Genomic DNA, 13,650 nt, shown 5'->3' with positions numbered 1-13,650 from the left:
TCCGCATGCAGACAGCTAGGTGACTTTGAGCCAGTAGCAGTTCTCTCATAGCTCTCTCACCCTCACTTGCCTCTTGTGGGGAGGGGAAGCATAGGTGATTATAAACTGCTCTGAGACTCTTTCAGGTAGTAAAAAGCGGGTACACAAAAAAGCAGCCACTCTTCTCAGAAAAGTAGCACAGGGGCCAGAGCAAAAGTGGGCTATATATGTTCTAATAAAATTTAGTAAAATGTTGTCAAAAAGACAAAATAAGAACTCAGTTCCAACTGTGTTGGAGAGTTTTAACTACCCTGGACCACTAAAAAGGCAAATAAATGTTCCAGATCAAATCAAGCCAGAAATTCTCCTAGAAGCTAAAATGATTAAAAACTTACTAAAGTCACATTTGTGAAGAGTCAATAATTCTAGGAAAGTACAATGATTGGCAACATCTACCAAATAATACAATAGACCAGCTTTAAAGCTCGTTCGTAAGAATGGGTCTTGAAAGGGTCCCCTGGCCCCTGGCCAGGCAGCTTAAGGTGGCTTTGGGCTGCAGCACGCAGCCTGTTCAAGTGGGGCAGGTGAGGGCTGGGCAGCTCATTATCAGGGGCGGGACAGAGCTCCTTAGCAGGCCGGGAGGCCCTCATCAGCAGGCTCTGCTTAGCAGGCCAAGAGGTCCTTGTCAGGAGGCCCTCTACCACAACCCTTTGCCCAGGGCCCTCTCCCCTTACCTGTTGCTAGCTCCAGGCACTGAGGCATGTCTGAGAGCAAAGAGGCTAGAGTCCAGGGACAGAGGGCGGGAGCTTGCAGGGGCAGGGCCAATCAGGGCAAAGCTGGCTGCAGATTGGCCCTATTCCAACTTGGACAGCTGGACACGTCCCAGCCCCAGGCTGTTTCATAAATATATAGAGGAGCAACAATGGATAAGGATATGTGGTTTTTAAGTTTTTATCTATGCTCTGTTGTTTTATTGAAGTCATCTGGCAACCCCACTGAGGACTATAGGATTTTAGCTTTAAGACATTTGCTGATTTAAAATTACATCAGCACTACTGTCAAGCTCCCAGCATCCCCCAAACTCCAGCCCCCACAGACAGTGCCCCAAAACCTCCAGGAATTTTCAAGACCCAAGTTGGCAACCCTAACCCAGTTATACGAGAACAACCGCTTAGGATCAATATTTTTATGGCATAGAGTACCATAACTCCGCCTACTACAGAAACAGCCTCCAAAGCTTCAAGGATTTCCCAACTGGAATGGGTAATGCTAAATTAAAGTGGTTTGATCAAACCATCTGAAAGACAACAAAAAAATCAACATTAGGCTTAGGGAAAATAAACGTTTAACTTAGTGCTAAATTTTTATGAAGTCTGAGATCTCTGCAGGTGGGGGATTCATGGAGGAGGAACAGCACTGTCAGTCTTAATGAAGTTAGTAAACTTTTATTGGGAGATAGGATCATATATAGAAGGTCACAAGTGATGCAAGTTGAGAGGGAAAGATGGTATAATGCTATAAAACAGGAAATTTGAGTTTTAACTTTGTATTTTGATTGTAGGATGTGATCTCACAGGAAGGGGAGAAGTTAGAAGGACTGACCTTTGACCTGAACATTATTGCTGAGCTCCTTTTCCTCCCCAAACTCCACCTACTCCAGATACAGCCTCCAAAGCTTCAAGAATTTCCCAACTGGAGTGGGTAATCCTAAATTAGAAGTGGTTTGACCAAACCATCTGAAAGACAAAAAAATTAACATTAAGCTTAGGGAAAATAAACATTTAACTTGATGCTAATTTTTTATAAAGTCTGACACCAAGCCTATTAGTCTGGGGACACTTCACAAGTAGGAAGAACTGTTGTTGTTTTTTTAATACTCTACTTTTCACTATCTGAAAGAGTCCCAAAGTGGCTTACAAGCACCTTTCTCACAGACACCCCGTGAGATAGGTGGGGCTGAGAGAACTCTAAAAGAACTGATCTGCAAGAACAATTCTAAGAGAACTGTGACTGACCCAAGGTTGTCTGCATGTGGGAGATTGGGGAATCATAGTTCTCCAGCTTAGTCTACTGCTCTTTAACCACTAAACCATGCTGGCTCTCAAGTAGCACCATGAACGCAACTTTGTGTTAGACCAGGGTTTCTCAGCAAGAATTTCATGAAACCCTGGGGATTCTTGACAGTCCTGGAAGAGTTTGCCAAATGGGTGGGAGTTAAAATAATTTTCCATATTTTTTTAATTTGTTAAACATTTATTGGGAGATAGGATCATGTATAGTCAATGTCAACCGGCCCCCTCATCCCAAAATGGCCAATGATGGGCCTGGAGGGGGTGGGAAGGGGAGGGGCCTTAGGTGGGCGTGTCCACAGCTTTGCTTCCCAACCATATTCTGCACCATTGTGCCACTTGTGGCATTTCTCGAAGCCTGAAGAATGCTTCAGGGGTTTCTCAATGGTAAAAAAGTTGAGGAAGGCAGTCTTAGACAATAACCTCTACGGGTGGGGGATTTATGGAGGAGGGACAACAGTGTCACCCTTGATTAGACATGTTCATGTTTGAATACGAGAGTGTTATGAGGATATGCAAAGAACCTTTCCCATTTGATTTTCAGTTTGGTCCAAATAGCTAGGAGAACTATTTTTCAAGTGCCTCGCAAAGCAGGTCTGAGAACTAGCAAGACTCGTTTTAAAAGCTAAGCTTTTGCCTCTAGATAAGTTAAATGACTGTACAATGTTCTGATACAGAAGTAAAAAGATAACGAAAAAAAAACATGATGAAATGTTTTAATTAGCTTGCTAATTCACCACAATGAACATCAGTAATCACTGCAGCAAAGTTTTTTCATCCCATGCCTCAGTCTTATTACATTCCCTCTTGACAGACTTCTCCTGAGGTAAGAGAATAAGAGATGAAATGGAACAAGTCGGCCAACATGGCTGATGAGGTGTGCAAATGTTCACAGCACAACTTGAATGTAACAGGGAACCAGAACAGTAGGTAATTTCCAAAGAAGAATGTACTCTGTCTAGAAATCAGGTCTTCTAGGCCAGAAGTTATATCACACATCTCGAGGAAATGCCAAAAACTCTATGATAAAACTATAGAGTTTCTGACAATTTCTAGAGAGGACTGTCATTACTACTTGGACCCCCCCCCCCCAATTATTCTGCTTGCTGTAGGAGCACCTGTGGAAAACTGGCAGTTTCTTTGTAAAGTAGCTGTTTTATTTCAAAGAAACTTCAAGAACAGGCTAGAAAGGGAGATTGCAGAAATGCAAGTTATTACAACACTCAGTACTTTGACATACCCTGGACTCAACAAGGACAAAGGTTTTTTATCTCACGATGCATGCTAACCTTATGTAACTTGTGTATCCACATTCCTCACAATTTATTTTAATTGGGATTATGTGACTGTTAGTAATATGTAATGTAATTTTGAATTCTACTTTATGGTCCCAGGACAAGATAGCTGCCAGCTTAGCTTCTACTTGTAAGAAAGTTTCACACTGGTATGGAGACAGATGGGGCCGGCAGTAAATAGTAGGGTGTGAGCCCTGGATCACTGGCTTTGACAAGTTTTATTTCTGATATGACTTTGTGAACTACAAATGGGTTTGAGGGGTTTGATTGGCTGGTTTGGCAGGGAGTTCTCATGTGGCTGTGTTTGGATGCTGTGACACAGCTTACTAATGTAACAGGATTAACTTTTGCTTATATATTCCTACTGTTATGATGGTCAGTTAGTCCGAGGAAGAGTGCTTGCTCACACCTTGAATAAATCTTTGTTGGTCTTAAAGGTCCTACTGGCCTCCGACATCCTTGATGTAATTATATCCTAAAGTGGACACTGCAGAATTTATCTTCAGTTACAAGTGAGGATTGGTTCAATAGAGGAAATATTTAAAAATGGCTTCTTGGGACTGCACGCTTGTTTCCATTAAAGGCCCAAATGTCTCTCACAAAGGGTGTGGTGGATTTTGTTTCGGTCTTGTCAGACCTGACTGGCAGCTCCGCTGAAAACTTGTCACACCTCACGGTTTTGCCTCAGGTGGAGCCGAGGAAGACGGTTGGCTCCCTCTGTCATCCTGGACAACAGACTGTGTGTATCGCATTATGTGCCTCACACGGGGCTTTTTTTCAATCACGAAACAGCAAGGTTCATTGTTTGCTGTTAAAATGGTTGCTGTCTTGGACAACATTCTGTGTGGCAATAACTGTTGTCGATGAAAGGTATTTAGAAACAACACGAATGGTGCCATCTTTGTTAACATAATTGTGGGCAGCAGGCGGCTGGCTACAATCTATCTCACAAAAGAGGAACTGAAGCAAGTGCTTGAACTAAACCAGGGGTAGTCAAACTGTGGCCCTCCAGATGTCCATGGACTACAATTCCCAGGAGCCCCTGCCAGCATTTGCTGGCAGGGGCTTCTGGGAATTGTAGTCCATGGACATCTGGAGGGCCGCAGTTTGACTACCCCTGAACTAAACCCTGGCTTCATTTTAGGGTGAGTCTGTGGCATGGTCTATAAAAGCTGTTTGAAGCTTTTGCTGCAGAGGAGGAACAGCCTCAACGCAGGCTGTGAAGACTGGATAAAGGGTCTCTCTGCACGCCTTGTTTTACATAGAGCTGAAAGCCCACAGGAAGTTAACTTATCATGCACCAACACAACTTCAAGAAAAGCCAGTGTAAGGGCCAGTTATGATGGCACAGGCCCCCAGTGCCAGCCTCTGGGGCACAGGTGGAGGCCTGTTGTGGCCACCTGTTGGTACAACCAAGATGTAGGCCCAAACACCAACATGGTTGTGGGTGGTTTCATGGGTGTGGCTAGAGGTTCCTGGACCCTTTCAGCCTGAGAATGCCCCATGTCAGAGGTGGCAAGTTATGCCGAGAAAATACATGGTGTAGCACATAGGTACCAATTGAATGGAAAAATCAAATGCCCTATCAGAGCTGTGGCCATGCCCACTAGGCCTGGAGGAACTCAGGATGCCTACCACAGCCTTCCTACTTCAGGGGTGGCCAAGCCCCCTTCCCGGCACCCAGTCATGGCCCCTTCCACGCTACCAAGACATCAGCCAGGAAATCTTACAACTCAGTAGTTAGGGCATGCAGCATGGGACTCTGTCTCAGAGCTCCCTTCTGTGCCTTGGGGAGGCACTTTGGCACTTTCTCAGTATGTTCTGGAGGCAAGCAGGGAGGAAGTGGGCTCAAAGGAGCAGGAAGTCTCCCATCAGCCAATCAGGAGAGATTATTTGAAAAAAAAAACAGGAAGTACCTATCTAAATATGCTAAATACATGTCTCCAATGGCCCCTGCAGGATATTCTTCAGATGCTGTTCAATCATGCACACTAGTGAGTTTGCATATTCCAACTATTAGAACATGGGAACAAAGTTCAGGAAGTGCGCTGGTCTGGAACTTATTTTCCTGGATGTACTACTTAGATCCAGAAATTTGTATACATCTGTGTCAGATGGAGTTGGACTCCCCTTTAAGACTCCACGTTTGGGCATTCTTCAGGATTTAGCCTTGCTCCTGGATTGTCATGTATTGGCTGCAACCCTGAAAATAATGGCTACCTTGCAGAGAGTGCCTTTTTTGGCTGATATAATTGTTACATTATTGGAGAGGAAGGAGCTAGATATGGTTGCATGTTCTCTGGAGGCCATATTGGATTATTGAGTGCTCTAAATCAGCTTGCCTTTGAACAGTGTTAGAAATTAGCTGACTGATATGACTGTAGTACTCTAATCCCAAAGGAACTGTGCTAGTTTCCAGGTGGAATTCAAAGTAATGGATCTAATTTGTAAAGCCATGAACAGTTTGCAGCTCAGACTAAATTGGCTAAACTGATCTCATCGTACTTCAAAAGTTCAACAGGGTCAGCCCTGGCTAGTGCTTGGATGGGAGACCAACAAGGAGTCTGAGGGTTGCAAACCACTTCTGTTTGTCCCCTCCCCAGAAAACCTTATAGCTTCACCAGAAGTTGGCCATGACTTGATGGTACCTTTCACCACCAAACATTCAACAACGAAGGTAATTTACAAAGCAATCCTAAACAGAGTTACATCTTTCGGCATTAAGGTTGCCAGTTTCTGAGTGGCACCTGCAGATCTCCCAGAGATGAGTTCTGGAAAGAATAACTTGGTCTCTTTGGCATGCTATTCCTCTGAGGTCCCTCCTCTCTCCAAATACTGCCCTCCCAGGTTCCACTCCTCAATTCTCCAAACCTACTGACTTCAGCTGTCCTTCGGGTTGCAGTGTTCATGTCAGCTGTCTCTTGCATCCATCTAGATCAGGGGTAGTCAAACTGTGGTCCTCCAGATGTCCATGGACTACAATTCCCATGAGCCCCTGATGGCAGGGGCTCATGGGAATTGTAGTCCATGGACATCTGGAGGACCACAGTTTGACTACCCCTGATGTAGATACTAGATGGAATGGTTCACATTTTTCCTCTCATGATGCAAGGAGGGAGGCTTCATGGAAGGGCAAGGAAGCCTTCGGTAAATTTCAGCCTTTTGAGCATGAAAAGGCTCTCTAGATGTCTCTGTGAGTCTCTCCTCTTCCTACTTACTTGCTTGCACAAGGATTCTTGGCCATGCTTATTCAGGGGGTGGAGTTTTCCCATCTATATGTGTGTCCTCCTCTTGCAACACCCGAGCAGATCATAAAACCCTGAGGCAATGCCAATACCATAGAAGAGGGTGTGCCGTATGGTATATGAATGAACACTTGCCACTGCATTGATAGGACCTCATTTGGAAAATCTGGCAGCTGGAGAACACCGATTAAGCTAGGAGATAACACCTTTATCTTAGCGCCAACTAAAATGGATGGCTTAGCACACAGAACTGTTGTTGGCCTAATTCCAGAACAGGAATGTTTTGAAGTACAAAAGGAAACTGCTGGAGTGGATCTTACCCCTATCATGCCACAAGAGTTTGGACTCTTCCTCTAGTGCAGGGATTCACAACCAGGGGTCTACGGATCCCTGGGGGTCCGTGGGAACTCCAAAGGGGGTCCACCGCCTTTTCCCTCTTACCTTAATGGACTCGGCCACAAGCTATGGAACCAGCTACTTTCATTGCTCCCCCTCCTCTCTCACATGCATGAGCGAGTTCTCTTGTGCAGAGCCTGCATGCCCACTTCCACCTTAAACCATGTCCTGTCTCCCTGTCTCAGTCCTTCTTGAGCCTGCCTGTTAACATGGGAAGTGGTGTCACTTTCGGTGACATGTCACTTCCGGGGAGCATAGCAGGGAGGTGTGGCCACTTGACATCACTTCCAGGGCTCTGTGAAGCCTAAAAAAATTATTTCAGGGGCTCCTCCATGTTCAAAAGGTTAGAAAAAGCTGCTCTAATGCAATAGCCACTTAAATTGAAGAAAGGTTTCCAGCTGGTTGTTGTGGGCTTTCCAGGCGGTGTGGCCACGGTCTGGTAGTTTTAGAGTGACCCTGATGTTTTGCTGGTAACTGTGCCTGACAATCTTCAGAAGCAGGACACAGCAAGATGGGAATCTTCCTGTGCCAAAGGTTCCCAACCTTAGTGCTCAGTGGAAAGTAGGACTCACCCCACTGTACCTTCTCTCTGGATCATTTTTATAAGGCATCCTGAGATTAATCCCCAATGGGCCCAATAGGTTAATTTATGTTGACTGGATATGCAAACTGTTCTTTATTTTTAAAGGAACCTTTCCATATTTACTAGGATTAGAACTACTCTTGGAATAGAAGGGGTTCAGGAGGTGTGTAAAAAGCAGCTTCAATCCATTACAGAAAGTGCATATTCCAATATATTATTGTAACCATTCCGTGACATATAGGGGCTGTTCCACTCTCTGCCGCAGAAAGATTAGTGCAGCTGTTTGCGAACCGCTCTGAGAGCCTATAGTGCTAAGAATGCCATCTATAAGCAGGGATGTTAATTAGACGCAATCAGTTAAAGATATCTGAATAGATAAATAGCGTGTATTTAGTTGGTGAATTGGCTATTTGCATATGAATAAAACTGGTTATTTGCGTATGAATAAAACCAAGGGTTCTGAAGGGCGAAGCATTCATTTTAGGAGGATACACAGGTTTGTTCTACCACTTACAGTCCCTTGAAGATACACTTTCTCCAGAATGGGTAATATGGCGAAGTGCCTCTTTTTACAATGGTGTTTGCTATCTGCAGTTAAAAAAAAAACACCTGTAGTAAAAAGTTATAGTGTGGTTTATTTTTTAACTACTGCCCGCTGAATCGTACTTTTTAAGAACATTTTTTTAAAGGAAAAGGCAAAATACATATGGTTGTCAAGTAGAACATGCAAATGGGAACCTGCAAGGACTTGCAGGAGGCATATCATCTCCCCCACCCCACAAATCCATCTTATATTTCCCAACTCTACTCCCTTATTTTCTTAGCCAGCCTTGTTTGTGTGTTTTAGTTTTTGCTGTACCCCTTTGCTGTACCAGTTTGGTGTAGTGGTTAGGAGTTCGGACTTCTAATCTGGCATGCCGGGTTCGATTCTGCGCTCTCCCACATGCAGCCAGCTGGGTGACCTTGGGCTCGCCACGGCACTGATAAAACTGTTCTGACCGAGCAGTGATATCAGGGCTCTCTCAGCCTCACCCACCCCACAGGGTGTCTGTTGTGGGGAGAGGAATGGGAAGGCGACTGTAAGGGTAGGGAAAAGCGGCATATAAGAACCAACTCTTCTTCTTCTTCTTCTTCTTCTTCTTCTTCTTCTTCTTCTTCTTCTTCTTCTTCTTCAATTCCTCTTAATAAAAAGCATTCCAGTTCATCATGGTTATTCTGAGTTTCTCTAAGGCAGCCTTTTACAACCTTTTGACTGTGGAGGAGCCCCAGAAATAATTTATCAGACACAGAGAAGCCCCAGAGGTGATGTCAGGTGGCCACACCTCCCAGCCACGTCTCCCCACCCTGGAAGTAACTTATGCCAATGCCCACATTAACAGGCAGGCTCAAGGAGGGGGGGGGAGAGAGGAGGCAGTTTTTAAGAAGGGAGTGGGCATGCAGGCTCCACCCACCCAGGGAATTGCTGATCGCCACTGTGGGATGGTAGGTTAATTTCCTCCAGGCCAGGTTGGATTCTGGAGATTTTTTTTTGGGGGGGGAGGGGATCACTTGAGCATGAAATTGGTGTCACTGTGGGGAGACAGGTAGTTATGAGTTCTTGTATTGTGCAAGGGGTTGGACTAGATGACCCTGGAGGTCCCTTCCGACTCTGTAGTTCTATGACTCCCAGACACAGAAACCACAAGAAAACTCACTCATGCTCAGGAAGGGGTAAAATGGAAGTGGTCGGTTCCCTAGTTTGTGGATGAGTCCATTAAGGCCAGAGAAGAAAGGCCATGGACCTCCTCTGGAGCTCCCACAGACACCCCCCCCATGGTCCCTGGACCCCTGGCTGGGAGTCCCTGTCCTAAGGGAACCATCCCCGTAAATATTGGTGAAGATCCTGAGTTACCCCCTCTCACCACATCTCTGCTTAAAAGCTAATTTCTCCAAACTAATGAAGAGATTTCCCAATTGGGTAACAAACATTGCAGCATAGATCACATGTTCTTTTGTTATTATAGAGAGAGGGTTGGACTGGAAATACCACACTGTTTATTATTTAGCCATTGCTATTTTGCCTCCTTAAAGCATTTTTCTCATCCTATACGTGTTAAATGAACCCATAAGGAGAAAGCAAAATGAATATGAAGGATGAACGCAGATGAAATAGAGATTATTCCTTCCAAATAGAGGCTAATTCAAGGGGGTTGGACTAGATGACCCAAGAGGTCCCTTCCAACTCTATGATTCTATGATACAGATGGGGGAAATGATTATGCTCTGAAAATGTTGATTCCATTTAAGGAGAATGTTTTCCTCTTTGTTTCAAGCCAGAGGTGAGAACAAATTTCCCCAAGTGGTTAGTAGGAACCCCAGACAACTCTGGCTTTTGTTTGTTTGTGTAGGGCTGAAAAGACACAGTCCTTTTTCAAACAAAGCTACGCTGGTCCTAAAAGCTGTCACAGTGGCACATTTGTGAGCCATTTTGCAGACAAAATCTCGACACTCCGCCACGACCTCCCTCCAACCTTAGATACAAAAAGTGAACTAGAGGCCCCTTGGCCGTCTTTGGAGAAAACTATGAGTAACTTCAGACGACTCACGCTGGCCGAAGTGGACAGGATACTAGCGACAACAAGACCAACTACATGCCCACTAGACCCTTGCCCATCCTGGCTCTTAAAAACAGCCGGCATAAGAATAAAGGGCCCCCTCCGGGAGATAATCAACCTATCTCTCACAACAGGAGAATTCCCGGAGGGTTTGAAAGAGGCCGTGGTACGTCCACTGTTGAAAAAAACATCTCTAAATCCACAAGAGCCTAACAACTACAGGCCCGTCTCGCACCTAGCATTTCTGGGCAAGACGATAGAAAGGGCAGTCGCAAACCAACTGACGGAGTACCTGGAAGAAGCTTCGGTCCTAGACCCATCCCAGTCTGGCTTCCGGCCTGGCCATGGGGTAGAGACAACGCTAGTCGCCCTGACGGACGACCTCCGTCGCCAGTTGGACCGAGGCGGGTCGGCACTGCTGATATTATTAGACCTCTCAGCGGCGTTCGACACAGTCGATCACGAGCTTCTAGCTCGCCGCCTCATCGATGCTGGAATACAAGGGACAGCCCTTCAATGGCTGATCTCCTTCCTTCAGGATCGTGGACAGAGGGTTGCAATAGGAGAGAAAACATCAGACCGCCGGCAACTTACTTGTGGAGTCCCACAAGGAGCGGTCCTCTCTCCTATCCTATTTAACATCTTCATGCGCCCTCTCGCACAACTGGTACGGAAGTTTGGGCTGGGTTGCCACCAATATGCAGATGACACCCAGCTCTTCCTCCTGATGGATGGCCGCCCTGACTCTCCCCCAGAAGCATTAGCCAGCTGCCTGGAAGCAGTGACGAGATGGCTCAAGCAGAGTCGTCTGAAGCGCAATCCTTCAAAGACGGAGGTCCTGTGGCTGGGTAGGAAGGGGCCATGTGAGGAAGCGCGCCTGCCTACCCTGGATGGCGTGCAGCTCTCTACGGCTCACTCCGCCAGGAACCTAGGCGTGATTCTGGACGCCTCCCTCACAATGGAGGCCCAGATCACAAAGGTAGCGCGGCTGGCATTTTACCATCTCCGCCAAGCCAAACTACTAGCGCCCTACCTGGCCCCGGAACATCTAGCCACAGTGATCCATGCGACGGTCACCTCTAGACTGGACTTTTGTAACTCGCTCTACGCAGGCCTGCCCTCAGCCCTGACCCGGAAACTACAACTGGTTCAAAATGCAGCAGCCAGGATCCTCACAGCAACACCGTGGAGGTCTCATATCCGGCCTATTCTCCACCAGCTGCAATGGTTACCAGTTGAATTCCGGATCAGACTAAAGGTTCTGGTTATTACCTTCAAGGCCATACGCGGTCAGGGCCCAGTGTACCTGAGGGACCGCCTCCCCGCCTATGCCCCCAAAAGAGCTCTACGCTCTACTGCCTCCAATCAGCTAAGGATCCCTGGCCCTAAAGAAGTCCGTCTGGTCTCGACCAGGGCCAGAGCATTCTCTGTTCTGGCCCCTACCTGGTGGAACGAGCTCCCAGAAGAGATCAGGGCCCTGACGGAGCTTAAACAGTTCCGCAGGGCCTGCAAAAAGGAGCTCCTCCACCAGGCATTTGGCTGAGACCAGACATAATCAACAGCGACCAAGGGCCCCTGCTCCCCCCCCCACCCCCCCTCAGAATTCAATAAATAAACCACCCCCCTCAGAATCCCATCAATAAGCCCTGGACCTGTTTGTAGTACTATATTGTTATACCGTTATATTGTGCTGTTATTTTGGTTACAATTATTAGTTATCAGTTATACATGTTACAGACTGTTTTATGTATTGTTCTCTGTTATGATGTAAACCGCCCTGAGCCTCCGGGGAGGGCGGTATATAAGTATGATAAATAAATAAATAAATAAATAAATAAAAGAAGCTTTTGAGGTGCCTCCCAGGCATAGCTTAGCTCAAGGAGGATACAGGAGGAGCTGTCACAGTGGCACAGTAGTTAGGGTGTGGGAAACTCACTCCTGAGAATCTGCTCAGCTATGAGACTCTCTGGTTAGCCCTGGGTGAGTCACCAGCAACTCTCAGCCAAGCCTACCTGACAAGACCTTTCCGTTTAAAGCCATGAAAGAAGAAAACCAAAGCCACACATTACTCTAGCACTTCAGGCGGTTCCAACGGCTTCACAGTCACTATTTCAATAATCCATTCATTTGCCCTGGCTGTGTTCACATGTACAGAATACTCCACTTTCAATCCACTTTCAATGCATTTACCACTGTATTTTACTGTGAAAAATGGGAAAATCCACTTGAAGACAATAGCTAAGGCACATTGGAAGTGGATTGCAAGTGCATTATTCAGCATGTGTGAAAGCACCAGCCCTGTAAAATTAGTGGGCGGATCCAACTGTCACCCAGCCTAAGGAGTCTTCTTCTAACTTCAGTGGTTCTTTCTCCAGTGGAAGGACTACCTTAATTGGAAGACTACCGACTTGAACCAGCTTGGTGTAGGAGAGCCAGCCTGGTGGCAGCCTCTAATCTGGGGAGACCAAGGACCTTTCCGCACAAGGACCTATGTTGCCAATTGGTTTCACAAAGTGGAAATGCTATTTTAAATAGTGGAATCTCGGCGTTCCGCATACCTTCATTTGTAGTGGAATCCAGTAGCGTTTCATTTGTTCCCCACAGGTTTCTGGTCTCGCAGGAATCACTGGAAAGGAAGCGATTTTTTTCTGTGCTTGTTCCCACCCCTGGCCATCAATCAAACGGAACAGCCAATGGGCGGTTGTTATCATGCTCCCGAAAAGCCCCTTTCCCTTTAAGCACAGTGAAAAACACACACGTTTCAATGAATATGCCTTGATTCCTCGCAACGTAGAGACCCATCTAGCTGGCGTGTGAGCTGGCGAGTCATCGTTACTCTGCTCCCCCAAGTGGAAAAAAAATCCCCCCCCCCGCACAGGCACAATTTTTGGCCGAAATTAAAGGAAACTGGCAAACAGGGGGCTGTGTTGTGCTTGGGGACTTAGGGGAGCTTTAAAGCACTTCTGTGGAGGGACTGTAGCCGGAGAAGCCTCGCTGGGTGAATGAAGCCTCGCTGGTTCGTTGCTTTCCCCAATCCAAGGGGGGGGAAATGGCGATCGCTTTGCCGGAAGTTCGGAGGAGAGAGCCAGGGGGAGGGACTTTGTTGCAACCGCTACATTGAGAATGCACATGTCTTTTCCGCAAGTGTTGCAAGTTGTTGGCAAGAGTGTAGCGATTTTCTGAGGGTGAATCCACTTTTCTGGATTCCCTGGAAATCGCTACAACGAAGCGATTTTGGCGCTAGTGTTGCAGGAGTGTTGCAGATTGCTCACAACGTCATGCGGAATGTAGTTTTAGTGGCGAAAACAAAATGTAATACTAGTGCTATATTAAAGTCGTGCGGAATGGACCTAAGAGTTTACAGCCTTGACTCTCCACACCAAGGGAGCGTTTTTCGCCTAATTATATTTTCAAGTGATTATCAAAAACGACAGTACTTTCAGTGAATATAGTGAATTTATTAATAACAACTTTGTGGAGGACTCATTT

General features: G+C 46.2%; 1 long non-coding RNA gene across 1 annotated transcript; it reads right to left on the bottom strand.

Moving 5' to 3' along the window:
* Nucleotides 1-1,160: 1,160 nt before the first annotated feature.
* Nucleotides 1,161-7,139, bottom strand: LOC143845099 (uncharacterized). The gene is made up of 3 exons (XR_013234282.1): nucleotides 7,030-7,139; nucleotides 1,582-1,715; nucleotides 1,161-1,276 (listed from the first exon to the last, which is right to left on the bottom strand). It is a non-coding gene; the product is annotated as an uncharacterized LOC143845099 (long non-coding RNA).
* Between the last annotated feature and the right edge of the window lie 6,511 nt (nucleotides 7,140-13,650).

Source organism: Paroedura picta, chromosome 9 (genome assembly GCF_049243985.1).
Source record: "Paroedura picta isolate Pp20150507F chromosome 9, Ppicta_v3.0, whole genome shotgun sequence".
In the NCBI taxonomy this organism is placed as follows: Eukaryota; Metazoa; Chordata; class Lepidosauria; order Squamata; family Gekkonidae; genus Paroedura; species Paroedura picta.
Note: the sequence above shows the minus strand (reverse complement) of the source record. Positions and strands in the feature narration are given on the sequence as shown.